This window comes from Pleurodeles waltl, chromosome 3_1, assembly GCF_031143425.1.
Source record: "Pleurodeles waltl isolate 20211129_DDA chromosome 3_1, aPleWal1.hap1.20221129, whole genome shotgun sequence".
NCBI classification, from domain to species: domain Eukaryota; kingdom Metazoa; phylum Chordata; class Amphibia; order Caudata; family Salamandridae; genus Pleurodeles; species Pleurodeles waltl.
Genome location: NC_090440.1, coordinates 515,124,097 through 515,137,330, shown reverse-complemented (window position 1 = coordinate 515,137,330; position 13,234 = coordinate 515,124,097). Strand labels below are relative to the sequence as shown.

Sequence of the window (13,234 nt, the reverse complement as noted above, 5' to 3'; positions counted from 1 at the left end):
CTAGTAAACAGGAGTACAACGAGTGGCCCTCTCTTACCGAAGATAGGGTGCTTGAAATTATCGTCAATAAAATCAGGAGCTCCCTTGGACCCTTGCTCTCCAAAAAGTTTACAGGATATAGCTGAGACCATAGCACCCACTCTCCATAAATTAATGAATAGTGACATCACATCGGGACAATTACCTAATGAATGGAAAAAGGCTTCCATACTTCCTTTGTTGAAAAAATCCTCTCTCAACCCCAATGAGGAAAAGAAATATGGTCCAATCTCTCGCCTACCAATGCCGGCAGAAAATTATTGAAAAGCACCTTAACATCGCTGTTTCGGAACTTCTAAACAGATTTGAGTTTCTTGGCAGAGCTCAACATGGTTTTAGATCAAACCACAGTACTGAAACAGCTTTGGTTGAAGCCACAGAGAAGATAAGAGCAATGGTGGACAGTGGCGGGAAGGGTGCAGTGATCCTTTTATATCTGTCTACAGCCTTCAACACTGTGAGCCACGCTGTCCTCAGAGATCACTTAACTAATATTGGGATTTGTGGATCAGCCCTGAATCTCCTGGGATCCTTCCTTAATGACAGAGAGCAGTTGATTCCCTAAGTGAGTTTAGGTCAAAACCCTTTTCTCTGCCTTATGGCGTCCATCAGGGGTCATCGTTAGCCCTACACTCTTTAATATTTATGTACTTTACCCCCCAGTCAAATTAATACAATCTTTTGGCTTCTCCACAACTGCATATGCAGACGACAATCAAAATATAGTGCCCTTTTCAAGAACGCTGAAGAGGTTTCTCAGTGCTTTAACAGTTGCATGTGTGAGGTCATCAACAGGATGATAAGCAACAGCCTTAAGTTAAATTCAGAGAAAACAGAGGTTCTCCTTTTGAAAACAAACTTCATTTTAGGACCCGTCTTGGTGGCCCCAGTTTCTTGGTTCCTTTCCTACCCCGTCTCGAAATTCAGGAACCTAGGGGTGATCTTCGACGCCAATCTTACTTTTGGAAATCAGATCAATAAACTCACTTTTCCCTGTTTTTCATTTTAAAAACACTAAGAAAAGTTCTTACTTTTATTCCATATGACCTTCAAAAAGCAGTTGTCATTGCGCTGGTACTGTCTAGGTTGGATTATTGTAAAGCCCTTTATCGGGGTGTTCATCTATGCTGCTTAAATAAACTTTAGCTTTTACAGAATTTAGCAGCCTGGCTCCTAAAGAAAATACCCAAATTTCAATCAGTGTCCCAAGATGTAGTGGAGCTTCACTAGCTCACTGTCAAGAAATGAATAGCCTTTAAGGCACTCTTTACAGATATACATGTCTCCATTGAACTGGCCCAGAGTATTTGAGGGAGAGATTTACAAGGAGATATTTGTGTTCAGCTGCATCCAAAATACTCGCAGTCCCTAAATGTAACAACTTGTAAATTGTGGAATAAACTTCCAAGGGATCTTAAAAATCAGCAAAACTTTACCTGCTTTAGAAAGCAACTTAAAAACTAGCTTTTTCGTTCCCCCTCTAACCTCATGGAGTTTTAATCTGGTGCTTTAATCCTTTCAGACTTTAGCGCGAAGGTGCCTCCAGGCATTAGTTGTGCTTCATAAAATCTATCAATATCAATATCTCCCTTGTAGGATGTATATGCTAATACTGTTAAAAGCAGAAAGCTGAGACTACCGTAGAATTTTTTTAAATTACTTACAACAATGGCACTTTTTGCTAAATTTGCATAAAGTTTGGAAAACGGGCGCTTACATTCATAATTTCATGCTGAAACACTAGAAAGGTGTCAAAGTTAATTGCAGTGATCTAAAAGTAGCATTACCCGTTTAAGTCGAATAGAAGCAAACATTGCTGAACACAATTACATGAAAATTGGAAGTAAGACATAACTATGCAAAGGTCCTTTTTGTAGTTTGTTGTAAATCCATCAGAAAAATGTAGAGAAATATGTCCTTTGTTTGCTGATATTGGAAACCAGGTGCATTAAGATTTTTAAATGAAAATAAATGTTTTTTGTTGATTATGCAAATTAGGGTTTTCTATAACTGTTTTTGTAGAGAAATAACAAAAACAGTACAATCCGGTCAGGAAAGTAAAATTGGAAAGAAATATTTAAGATGAAAGTCCAGGAACATCATTAATGATTTGGTAGACAGGTCGCCCAACTACTGGCACAACAGAGACACTGCTGTGCAAGCTTGGCAGCAGACTACCCACCAAATCAAGATTTTCCCATTGCTTTGATGGGGCATTTTCACTGAGGTGGGAGCACCTTTGGCAAACAAAATCACGGTTCCAGGAGTGACATAATGATGTGGCTGCCCCCACCCCCCTCTGTCCCTCCCACACCAGACTTACAATAGTTTTTCAGAAGCATACCCCCAGAGCAGGAACTTATTCCTGAAAAACAAAAAGAAATGTCCCTGAGAAAGAGGCGATTTTCTCCCGTCACAGTGGGGCATCGAAAACCAAGCCAACTCCCTCCACCTGATAAAAGAGGAGGGGGAACTGCAGGTTTGTTGTAGAAGAAGATCCATCAATTTAAGGGGGATGTCCTACATCCACCAAATCCGAACTAACCCTCTAAGGTCCCCATACCCCCATTTTGGTGCACCCAGTCGTGTGTAATATTTATTGCACCCAATATATTCCACTACTGCATGAGTCTGAACTTATCAGTATGAAAATAGCACCCAATTATGATTATAGCACGAAAACTTGAAATAACTTGATCATAACATGCAAATGTCATTGCTTAGTTATTTACTGGCCATTTTTTCCTTGTTAAATTTCAACAAGTTTTACTTGCTAAAATTTACCATGGAAAAATTCAGGGGGCCCGTGTCATAACTTTTAAATGTGTGGTAACAGGAAATACTGCACATATCACAATTAATTAGACCAACCGTAATCATAGCCTGTGTCTTCTAATGGGAGTACATTATAAATGGGAGGTAAATGTGGGGACAAGGGTAAAACAATTGGCTGGATTAAAATGCCTTTTAAAACAGGATTCCTCATGGGACTCTGATCAGGAAGTGGCTTAAGCAACTGTGTGCTTCACATGAAAGAGCCTTTACTAGCTAGTTTGCTGGAAGTGTTCAAAGAATCTAGGTCTACATTGGAAAGGATAGTTACAAGGGAACATTATGAGAGTCTACTTAAAAGACATGTAAGAGAGAATCAGCACATTTGAACGCTTGACTAAAGCATATGCAGATGCTATCAAGACTCTACAGGCTACGATCACAACTGCAAGCTAACGCTAAACTAGTACCTGCCAGTAGCTGGCTGTTTGATTGAGCCTTCTGGGACCTGCAAGCACCTGGATACCCTATTGGTTGATTATCAGTGCTATACAAATCCTGATTGATTGAGAGTAGAGCATACCGAGGGAGAAGCCAGAAGGAATAATATCCACATCGTAGAAATTCAGAAAAAAGCAGAGAAGCACTTTGTAGACCTCTCTGTACAAGAATGGATAACATTCTTGAGGACAAAAATCCTGTCTTCCTTCTTGGTGATCGACTGGAAGCACCGGGCACCAGCTATCCCCCTTCTAGAGGCCCTCTCCACTTGTGATTGTGGCCCATTTGCTGAACTTTAGGGACAAAGACATGATCCTTCAAGAAGCCAAGTGTCAGTGAACCATCACACAGAAGAATGTGTGGGCATCACTGTTTTCAAACTTCACTGTGGCTGTTAAAAAACAGAGGAGATGCTCCAGTGCTATGAAGAAGCTCAGAGACAGAGATTAAATACTTGATGTTGTTTCCTGCTTCTCTCAGGGTAGTCACATAGAGGAAATCTTGGATCTTCCTGACTCTAGAGGAGGCATGGGGTAGGCTAGTAGTGGGTACCTATGACCAAGAGTGGCGCTTTGCATGGATAGATGCCAAGAGGTGATGCCCTGCAGATGGTGGGAAGACACCCTCAGACAAGGGCCTGTACCAGGGACTGACTAACGATGAACCCAGGGCTGCACAAGTTGTGGAAGTTAAGGAAGGGAACACAGTGGACCAAGGGGACCCTGAGCCCCTGCTGCCCAATGTTTACTGACATTTATTAAGGTACAGCATGACCGGGATGCCCTGTAGGCACAGTATGAATAGGCTCACACATGTATTCAGTCTGGACGATTCCGAATGACTCCGTGATTAAACAAGAACTGGCTTTGGGGGTCACCATGAGTGTAATGCTGCACATAAATTCAGAATAGATACATGTAATGGTTTATGGTGCATGAGTGATTGTTGTTCTGTTCTGGGGGTAGAAATGAGGAGTGCAAGGAGTCTTCACATCACACCTCAATAAACACATGGTTTAATCCAAAATTGTGCATATATACTGTAATAACCATGAGTGTAATGCTGCACATAAATTCAGAATAGATACATATAATGGTTTATGGTGCATGAGTGATTGTTGTTCTGTTCCGCAGGTAGAAATGAGGAGTGCAAGGAGTCTTCACATCACACCCCAATAAACACATGGTTTAATCCAAAATTGTATATATACTGTAATAAGCCCTTGTTGGACAGACACGTCCTATATTGGGGGGTACGAAATGGCAGGGCCACCAGAGGATGCAATAGCGGGATGGTGTTATTCTATTGGTTGGTAGGTTTCTTTGGAGGGTTGGGACCAGATGCTTATCATACTATGGCAACAGGTCTGCTAGTCACACTACATACACAGTGCTTAAATGGATAAAAACAACATATTGAAAGTAATCTCTTGGAACGTCAACAGTCTGGGAAATAACATAAAATGGGGTATAGTTTTATGAATGTTGTAAATACATAATGACGAGTTGGTGCTATTGCAAACACAAAAGATGGGTCACACCTGCCACTAACTAGGAGGGAATACAAAGTCCTGGTCCATATTGGGTTCTTCCATTGGCCCCAGAGGAGCTGAAGTATTGCAAAAACAGACTGGCCATCAGGGATGCTGTGCTGCACTGACGGAGTCCTGGGATGGAGAGACAATGATGCTGGTCACTGTATACCTACTTCCTCGGATGCAGGGAGTGATGATGAGTATTGTGGGCAAGGCGCTGATACAATTTCTGGGGGGTCTTTATGGTGACTTTAACTTCAAGGATACCATAAAGGACCACAACACCAATAACAATATCAGAAGGGATGAAAGAACACTGCTGAATTTCATGACCTCATGGCCTGTCAGACATATCTAGAGCAGCACATGGGAACTCCTAGCAATGATCAATCTTTCTGGAAGCCTGCAACTCCATCTCACAACCTGACTAGATTTTCACCTTCATGTGAGTAGGTTGTGAGACACTAGTCTGCTAGAAAGGGGCACTTCTGATCATTCTGCACTGACCATGCCACTTTAATCATGCAGACAATGATGGCAAGAGGGTTGGAGGTTAATTCATTCGACGTAAGTGTTCTTTTAGAGTGAGACACCTTACAGATACCACCACTAACTATTTAAATGATATCAAAGACACTGTCAAGTCACAAATAATAATAATGTGGGAAGCTTTCAAAACTATGCTTATCGGTCCAGCTAGCTCTTGCATATCCAGCCTCGCTCTTGCATATCCAGCCTTAAAAATTTACACACTCAAAAACTCAGGGATTAAGCAATTATATTAAGGAAACCTGAGGGGCAGCACATCCAAGAAACCATCTTTGAACTCTCTCTAGAAACTAGAGACGAAGCAGGTTGAATGTAGGTCCACAGCAGAGAATGAAGTCAAGAAAATGTATCTGTGCACATAAAACCACTTACACAAAGTTGGTAACAAGGCCAAAAAAATGCCTTGCTTGACTAGACAAGATAAACAAAGATGATAAATGGATACATGGAATCAGGGATACTACTGGCATGATGGTGGTAGGTAACAAGGGCATAGCGGGAACATTAGCTAAATTCCTGGGAGAACTATCCTGGTCTAATGTTTCTGTAGATGAGACTGACATGCTTAGCTTTGTTACAGATTTACCGACCTTATCACTTTCCCTGGAAAAGAGACAGATGCTACCTAGGGAAATAGAAATGAAGGTGATTTTTGACTGTAATATCATAACTGCAGAGCAGCAAGGCACAATGTCCCAATAGACCCCTTCAAGACACCAGGTCCCAGTGTATTTCCGGAAAACTAGTAACCACTTGAAAATAATTTTGTTGAGGCTAGGGAAATCGGGCTGTTCATGAAGAACTATGGCCTGGTGATTCGAATAAGGAAAGTACCCTGTGAATTGGTGCCCTACAAATTAATAACCCGTTCGCTGCCAAGCCTTATCCCCCTCAGACGCCAGGCCTTTTTTGGGCTATTTGGGGCGGTTTGCGCTTACGCATCATAACTTTTTGTCCACCTGAGCTACCCATGCCAAATTTACGTCCTTTTTTTCCAACATTCTAGGGATTCTAGAGGTACCCACAGTTTGTGGGTTCCCCTGAAGGAGACCAAGAAATTAGCCAAAATACAGCGAAAATTTCGTTTTTTAAAAAGAAATCAGAAAAAAGGGCTGCAGAAGAAGACTTGTGTTTTTTCCCCTAAAATTGGCATCAACAAAGGGTTTACGGTGCTAAAATCACCATCTTCCAAGCTTTCAGGAACAGGCAGGCTTGAATCAGAAAAACACATTTTTTAACACAATTTTGGCATTGTACTGGGACATACCCCATTTTTGCTATTTTTTTTGCTTTCAGCCTCCTTCCAGTTAGTGACAGAAATGGGTGTGAAAACAATGCTGCATCCCGGACAGCTAAACATTTCTGAAAAATAGACAAAATTCTGAATTCAGCAAGGGGTCATTTATGTAGAACCTACAAGGTATTCCTACAGAAAATGACAGCTGAAATAAAACATATTGAAATTGAGGTAACAAAACAGCCATTTTTCTCCACGTTTTACTCTGTAACTTTTTGCTGCGATGTCAGATTTTTTAAAGCAATATACCGTCACGTCTGCTGGACTCTTCTGGTTGCGGGGATATATAGGGCTTGTAGGTTCATAAAGAACACTAGGTACCCAGAGCGAATAAATGAGCTGCACCTTGCAATCGGTTTTCATTCTATACCGGGTTCACAGAAATTCATTTGTTGAAATATAAAGAGTGAAAAATAGGTATCAAGAAAACCTTTGTATTTCCAAAATGGGCACAAAATAAGGTGCTGAGAAGCAGTGGTTATTTGCACACCTCTGAATTCCGGGGTGCCCATATTAGCATGTGAATTACAGGGCATTTCTCAAATAGATGTCTTTTTTACACATTGACTTACATTTGGAAGGAAAAAATGTAGAGAAAGGCAAGGGGCAGTAACACTTGTTCTTCTATTCTGTGTTCCCCCAAGTCTCCCGATAAAAATGGTACCACACTTGCGTGGGTAGGCCTAACACCCGCGACAGGAAATGAAACATGGACATATCACGTTTTTACATTGAAAACTGATGTGTTTTTTTTGGAAAGTGCCTAGCTGTGGATTTTGATCTCTAGCTCAGCCGGCACCTAAGAAAGCCTACCAAACCTGTGCATTTTTAAAAACTAGACACCTAGGGGAATCCAGGATAAGGTGACTTGTGGGGCTCCCACCAGGTTCTGTTACCCAGAATCCTTTGCAAACCTCAAAATTTGGCCACAAAAACACTTTTTCCTCACGTTTTCGTGACAGAAAGTTCTGGAATCTGAGAGGAGCCACAAATTATCTTCCACCCAGCGTTCCCCCAAGTCTCCTGATAAAAATGGTACCTCACTTGTGTGGGTAGGCATAGTGTCGGTGAAAGGAAATGCACCAAAAAACACACATGAACACATCACATTTTCCCAAAGAAAACAGAGCTGTTTTTTGCAAAGTGCCTAGCTGTGGATTTTGGCCTCTAGCTCACCCAGCACCTAGGGAAACCTACCACACCTGTGCATTTTTTAAACCTAGATACCTACGGGAATCCAAGATGGGGTGACTTGTGGGGCTTTCACCAGGTTCTGTTACCCAGAATCCTTTGTAAACCTCAAAATTTGGCAAGAAACACGTTTTCCTCACATTTCAGTGACAGAAAGTCTTGGAATCTGAGAGGACCACAAATCTCCTTTCACCCAGCGTTCCCCCAAGTCTCTCGATAAAAATGGTACCTCACTTGTGTGGGTAGGCCTAGTGCCCGTGAAAGGAAATGCCCCAAAACACTATCTGGACACATCAAAATGATCAAATACAGAACTACCTGTTTTTGCGGGCGGCCTGCGCTTTTGGTGTTGGGCTCAGCAGCCATACAGGGAAACCTACCAAATCCAGACATTTCTGAAAACTAGGGAGTCCAGGGATGTGTGACTTGCGTGGATCCCCCAGTGTCTTCTTACCCAGAATCCTCAGCAAACCTCAAATTTAGCTAAATAAATCACATTTTCCCACATTTCTGTGTGGGATCACCGGACCGGGACAAATTTCTTACCACCCAACATTCCCCTCAGTCTCCCGTTAAAAATTATACCTCACTTGTGTAGGTGGGCCAAGTGCCTGTGACAGGGAAGAGCCAAAAACATGTTGAAATTGAGGAGGAACCAACGGGGGTCCAAAAGGGCAGTTTGAAAAAAAAAAATTTAAGGCTGAAAATTGGGGCAAACTTTTTATCGGTATAGATGAGACAATGCTGGGTGGTAGGAATTTTGTGGATTCCTGCAGATTCCAGAAGGTTCCATCACAAAACAGTGGGGAAAATGTGTGATTTCAAGCAAAGTTGGAGGTTTGCAGGGCATTGTGGGTAAGAAAATGGTGCGGGTGCATGTGAAGCACACCACCCTGGGCTCACCCAGATGTTGAGTTTTCAGATGTGTCTAGGTCTTGTGGATTTTTCTACATGGCAGCATCCCAAAATCCAAAAAGTGCAGCCCTCACCATTCCAAGTGGGACGATTTAGCGAGTTAGCCAAGCTCTCATGGCCCAAATGTAAAACCAAAACAATCAAATATCCTCTTGCTTGCCGTGGGTTAAGATCTTTTAGTGTGCAGGGGGAGAGCTGAAAGACTGTTACCCCCTTCAGTTGGGGTATGGGCATAACCATGCCCACACTGGTTGTAGCCACCACAATTTTTCTTTTTTTTTTTATTCCCTGGCATCTAGTAGATTTTCTGCCCCCCCCCCCCCCACGGAGTGATTCAGGGGTAATTGTCCCATCTGCCCACTAGTGAGCAGAACAACTTTGGCCCCATTTATTTGGGGTGGCTTTATGGCCATACCCCCACCCTCTTTTTAAAAAAAAGATATTGCCAACATTAATGTGCCCCCATGGGTAGCGACCGTTGCCCGAGGGGCTGCCCCCCCAAACAAAACACACACATACACACACACCAATCCCTGGTACCTAAGTGGTTTCTGCCCCCCACCCGGGGGCAGAGCGGCCTCATAGAAATAGGCTGATCTGCCCCCAAGGGGAGCAGAAATGGCCTAAAATAAATTTGTCCCCCAGGAGAGTGACCCTTGCCTTGTGTGAAATTGGCGCAAAAAAATAAATATATCCCTGGTGTTTAGTGGTTTCTGCTCCCCTGGGGGCAGATCGGCCTAATTATAATAGGCCGATCTGCCCCCATGGGGGAGCAGAAAAGGCCAAAAATATTTTTCCACCCTGGGGAGCGGCCCTTGCCCAAGGGGCCGCTCCCCTTATTCAACAACATAAAAACAATTATTCCCTGGTGTCTAGTGGGCAGCAGAAATGCAGAGAGAGACATGAAAGGAGAGGAAAGGCCTTGTGATCGGAGGAGAAATGCTTTTGCATTTCTCCTCCGATCCGCGCTGGAAGCTGAGCTTCCAGCATGGAGGGGGGAGCCTCTGATAATGTCACCGCGCGACCGTGCGCTGACGTCATCAGCTGCCACGAGGGTGGCAAGGGGGTGGGGGTGGAAGAGGAAGCTATTCCCCTTCCATCCCTGCCCAGGGGAGGGGGTGCTTGGCCCTTGAGGGGAGCACTAGCGCTCCGCCCGAGGGCCCATAGCAGGACGAGCTGGTCTTATCCTCGGCCCTGGGCTCCCGTGGCCGAGGATAAGACCAGCTCGCCCTGGGCACCGTAGGGGTTAATTGCATTGCTGAGCACCAAAACTAAAATACTAGCCACAATACTTGTAAACAGACTCTACTCACGCGTTGACACCCTGATCAATATGGCTTTATGCCTGGCAGAACAACAAGCCACAAACCCAGGACTCAATAAACCTCAAAAGTACATGCAGTCAGTTACGGAACCTGTGATGGTCCCATTGCTCAATGCAGAGAAGGTATTTGACTCTAGAAAAGAGCTTCCTCTTGCTAGCCTTATGAAAATGGGCTTCATGATGGGAATCCTGTCCCGAGTTAGGGCGTTAGACAATAGCGCCACGGGTGCATCTTAAGGTGGATAGGCTTTTATCTATTATCTTCCTGTTCTCCAGTGGTATGGTCCCCTATCTCTCTGCTGTTCACCCTATCAGATGAAGCACTTGCTGGATCTATCAAGGATTCTGCTCAGTGGCCTGCAAGGGATGAAGAAATAGGGCTCTAGAATCCTACCAAATGATAATATACTATATGTCACAAACCCTGAGGACTCTATTGAAAAAGTACTCAAGATATTTCAATGGTTACCACCCACTCTGCAGACTGTTTTCTCTCACACACAGCTCCTGGAGGCAGGGATATGCCTGCAGCCTTATACAAAATGTCTACATACTACCAAATATCCCTTCTCTGGTGCCTCAGCCCTACTTCTGACACATAGATAAGTGAACCCTGTTGTGGGAAGGCAAAGCCCAAAGCATTCCCCCTGCAAAATCATATACAATGGTAGAATCACACTCCCACACGTGAGCAATACTTCTGGGCTTCCGACCTTGCAGCTCTTAGTGGCAGGGGGATTCTCCTCCCAGGATGACCCTACCTTCCAAATTGACAGGCAGGTCATGGTGATTATGGGCTATCCGGCTATGATCTAATTTAAAGACCTTCCTCAAGCAACCAATACATATGGGCTAGCATGGACAGCAACATCTATTTAAATTGATAGGATAGTACAGTATACCTCAAGAAACTTCTCAGCTATATTCTGAGAGAGACTAGGCTATTACAGGTATTCACACGATGGGTTAATATAACTATTTCTTAAATGGGAGATGTAGTGACTTCCCCAACCTGGGAGCATACAAAGGAATATGCCACACACGGAGCTGTGTAACAGATGTCTTTATCCCTCAATATGCTATTGCGCTCTGCACGCATTGCATCATAACCACACCTTAACATCTCCCATCCAGTTACGTAATTCCTATTTAGAGGTCACCCAGGACAGAGAGGGTTAAAGCTAGCATAATACCAAAGACACTACAGGTGACATCTAAGATAACTAGGAAATTAAGCCATATGAACACCTGGAGGAGGAATACAATTTAGCCAGATTATAGGCATTTAGAAATGTACAAATGAAGCATGCCCAGAGGAGATACAAAGCACATCTGATAGTCAAACAGAATGCTCTTGCCTTGAAAGTAAAGAGTCCTGATGGCCCCACTGCCAACAAAAGTTTTTTTTTTCGGCTATTCAAAAAAAACAAATGCACCTGAGGGTCTGGGACCAGTGAGAGCCAAGTGGATGGGAGTAGTGGAAGAATCAGGGTGAGAGGAGGTGAAATGGGATTCCCTGACAGCAACTGTCAAGGTGGTGTTCTGACTGATACAGCTAAACATACTCCAAATGTACTACAGCAAACCCAACTGAAGACCTACAGCCTCATGTGGTCTGATTTATGCCTCAGAGGCTGAGGTGCTAAGGGGGATTCTGTTTACAGAGGTGGGAGTGCCCACTGGTATGAGAATTTAGGTGACAGATAAGGGACCATCTGTTGAGAATATTGGATGTTCAAATTGAGCCTGGGGCCAAGGTCATGGACATTTTGGGAGACCAGGCTTATCTGAAGGCTTTGTGATGTCTGAAGCCAACATGAATGCAGGGCCGTTGGAGGCATTTTGGAAGCTTGTACCTGAGCATTAAATACAATGTATTCCGGGGCATCTGGAGCCATCTAGTGCTAGGACAACCTAAATTGCCTCTATTAACGGAGACAACAGACTTGTTTTCAATTAAATATGTTTAAATACATTTAGATAAAGTAGTGAGTGTCCCTGTGAAGCACGTGACTTAGGCAATATTACACCCCTGTTCCACCCTTGTGTCAGCAGATACAGCAAACAACTTTGGGCCAGATGTATTTTGCGATTCGGTAATAGCGATGATTAAGAAATCACTATTTCTGAGTCGCAAAATGCTATGTATCATACTTGCGATTCGGTAATAGCGATTTATTAAAAATCACAAATGCTATTAACGAATCGCAAATTGCAATACCGGCCCAATTCGCACCTATGGGCCTGTATTTGTGAATGTTTTGCATTTCCCAAATTGCGAATTCCTAACTGGAATTTGCAAATTTGGGAAATGCAAACCCCAGGGTGCTGGGGGCCTAAGGCCCCCTCTGCTGCACCCCAAGAATTTTTTTAAGGACATGTAAGGCACACACATGCCAAAGGGGCATGTGTGCGCTACATGTCAATTTTAAAAGTGCATTTTTAATGCATTTTTTAAATTTGCACATGGTTACCACCAAGTTCAACTTGGTGGTAATAGCGAATCCTTAATGCCCAATTCACATTAAGGAATTGCTTGTTACATGTGGTTTAGAAATCGCAAATAAGGATTCCTTATTTGAGATTTCTTATTTAGAGAATCACAATTTGCAATTCTGTAAACGGGCTTGCAATTTTAAGGAATCGCTATTTTAGCGATTCCTTAAATTTGCGTTGTGAATGCCTTTCATAAATACTGAAAGCCATTTTTGCATTTGCAAACGGCCATTCGCACCGTTTGCGAATGCAAAAATGGATGATTCATCTGGCCCTTTTGTGACATGGGCCTATCCGTAGACAGATGAAATATAGCTGGATTGTTGGGTAGCACACTGGCAACAAATACCATGACTAGTGTTTAAATATTGACTGGTGAATTGCAACTAAGACAAAGATATGTAAGAGCAGAGGATGACCCCGCAAAAAGGATATGAAGCAGGTGGTGTGAGTTTCATGGGCTACTCTCACACTGAAGTGGGGCTCAAGTAAAGACAATTGGTATGAGGATGATCGGATTAAACATCTAAACATCACATCAATCCTGAGTAAAGGGATGGACAAAAGGCCCTGATTCAGGCATATGTTTCCTAACACTCCTTTGTTTCTCCCCATA

General features: G+C 43.2%; 1 protein-coding gene across 1 annotated transcript in view; it reads right to left on the bottom strand.

Annotated features, from left to right (window-relative positions):
- The window catches only part of SYNM (synemin), a 97,457-nt gene that overhangs the window by 20,311 nt on the left and 63,912 nt on the right, over positions 1 to 13,234 (bottom strand). The gene's annotated exons all lie outside the window — the stretch shown is intronic.